The sequence below is a fragment of the Arachis stenosperma genome, chromosome 6 (genome assembly GCF_014773155.1).
Source record: "Arachis stenosperma cultivar V10309 chromosome 6, arast.V10309.gnm1.PFL2, whole genome shotgun sequence".
NCBI lineage: Eukaryota > Viridiplantae > Streptophyta > Magnoliopsida > Fabales > Fabaceae > Arachis > Arachis stenosperma.
In genome coordinates this window covers 115,584,979-115,587,779 of record NC_080382.1, presented here as the reverse complement: position 1 = coordinate 115,587,779, position 2,801 = coordinate 115,584,979, and positions in this window count along the sequence as shown.

Sequence of the window (2,801 nt, the reverse complement as noted above, 5' to 3'; positions counted from 1 at the left end):
GGAGATTGACTTCATCAACAGCCTCTAAGCTATGTGAAAAACCAGCTTTGCAAACCTCTGAATTTGTTCTTCAGTGTTGGCAGAATGCTTCTTTGATAGAGAGCATTGTCCAAGTAGAGGAACTTCACAGGGAATACTTTACAGAACTCAACTTTTCAAACTCTGGTTTTCTCTCCTTCCTTGAATGAACAACAAGCTCCTCTTTTATCTTCATGCATGTTTCTTGGTTCTTCCTCCAAGGTCAACATCTTGAGCCTTGAGCTTCACCAACCCACCAGCTTCACCTTTTTCTTCTCAATCATCAAAGTAGCACCTTTCCTTCTGACTTCTCTAATTTGACCGAAAGCCATAAAAGAGTAACTGAAATTGTTTTTCAAAGGTCAACCGAATCTGAACCTTTGAATCCCAACTTGGTCCCCAAGTTTTGATTAAGATCGTAGATACACAGCAGAATGGTGCAGAGAGCAACTTTCCCTTCAAAGCCATTTTCGGATAGAGCAGAGAGTAGGGAAGAAAGGATGAATATCTGATGCATGCAAGATGATATGGTTTACCTTTCTTAAGCTTGATTTAGCTTCTGTGTTACAGGCTTCAACACTCTCTCTCTTGCTTCTTTGGTTAAAGGCTTATGGAAGAAGTTTTTCTTTTCTTTCTCTTTCTTACTTTTCTGATGCTATGATTTGACTTGATGAAAGAAGTGTACGTTTCTGTGGTGAGAGCAAGCGAGAGGGAAAGAGAGCTTCTATTTTGTATGATAGGCTTTGTGGGATGGATACGGGCTTGGATCCGGTTTTCATTCAGCCACCCGTTTGGCCCATTGGATCCTTTGGCTTTGATTCTCTTGGGCTGTGCTTGATTACTTATCCATCAGCCTTGCTATACCATTTGGGCTGCTTGAGATTTTGTTGGCCTGCAATATGAAATAAATAATTAGCAATGTGTACTTATAAATTTAACTACTCTAATTATTTATTTTGCCAAAAATAATGTTTGTCATCACTAATTATTTTAGTTAATTTCTTAACTCAACAATCTCCCCCTTGATGACAAACATGATTTAAGCAATAATCAAAAGGAAATAAGTTTGAGTTAGGTTTAGAAAACTCCCTTTGATTTTATGTTGCTCCCCCTTTCTTTTTGAAGATTAGCTCCCCCTGGATTCATGCTTTCCTCTTTGTTCCTGTTTATGCATTGTACTTAGAGAAAGCACAATAAAGAGCTATACACATTTATTTTGTCTAAGAGATATCAACTGAGCAACATCACATAATCAGCCCAACATTAATTATATGTTATCATGTGAGATCAAATTTTAGTGCAGCAATTTGACAAAAATTCGAATGAACTACTAGTAGCTGCATTAACATCAAAAAATACCAAATACTATCCAAATACTATCCTTACTCCCCCTTTTGTCATCAAGGGTGGACAACTCAAAGGATCAACAAAAAACATCAATTCAAACCCTGCAAGGAAAGGTTAGACAGTAGTTGAAAAGTTCTAACTAAACCAACAAAAGTGCAGCAGTATTTAGAGTTATTACAGTCATCCAAAAAGTTCAACAGATGCAAAATAAATAAAATTCATGAGACAAAATAAGAGCAGCAGCAGCATTCTTCATGAGACAAATCTTAGGCATCAGAACCATCTCCTTCCGAGGCAGCATCCTCTTCAACATCAGTGGCAATGTCTTCATCATTGTTAAGGTTATCAATGAAGGTCATGAGCACAGCCACCCTATCCCGAGATTTCTTCAGAAAGTTCTCATGCTTGCTAGCTAACTTCCTTTGTTCCTTGCTCATGGCAATCATGTGATTGGATTGAGATACAAACTCTTGAGCTACATCCTTGACCACATTCAGCAGAGTGGATTTCTTCCCAGTGGAAATGGAGGTACCCTCGGTGGAAGGAGCAGGAGAATCCTCAGGGACACAGTCCTCATCTTCATCATCTAGGACGACTCTTTCAGATCTAGTAGGTCCTTTGTTCTGTTTCACTGAACCACCCCCCTTTAGGTATGAATGTCTATTTTCATATTTCTCATTGGTCAAGTCAACACCAAAATGCTCAAATATGCAAGTTAGAAACATGCCATAAGGAAGTGCTTTATCTTTTGTACTTCGAACAGAATCAAACATGTATCTAGCCATCAAGTATGCAAAAGAGATTTCTGTTTTTGTAATGAGGGCATATAAAACAAGTGTGTCAGTGTAAGAAACCCTTTGATATGAACCACTTTGAGGAATCAAAATGTGGTTGACAATGCGGTGTAATTGAGCACGTTCATATCCTAGGGCTTTGTGTGTGGGTGTGATGCCATCAATTAAAGAAACATGTTCACAAATGTGAGCCAATGCATCAAGATAAGAAATTCCAACACCTTCATCCCACTTAACCGAAGTGTAAGCACAAGGCCCAACATCAGTATACTTCAATGCATCACTGACAGTTTCATTATTTAAAAAGATGTCTCTGCCCTTAACATAAGAATGCACACTTCCTTCATGATAAGTCATGTTCGCATAAAATTCTTTGACCAACTGAGGATATACAGGTTTTTTGATGTCAAAAAGGTGATTCCAGTCTAAAAATTCCAAGTTTGCAACAAAAGGAAAACCTTTCTTTTTCAAATCAGGTAAGTCAGCCAGAAAAGATGGACATAGAGTACGGTACTTAATAACTCCATCATAGAAATCGTGGTTCATGGCAGATTTGAAACGATGGGGGTTAAAATCAGAGTGAGAAGTCATATAGTGTGATTTGTGAGCAAAAGGATCAACTTCAGGTTCTCTAACAGATGA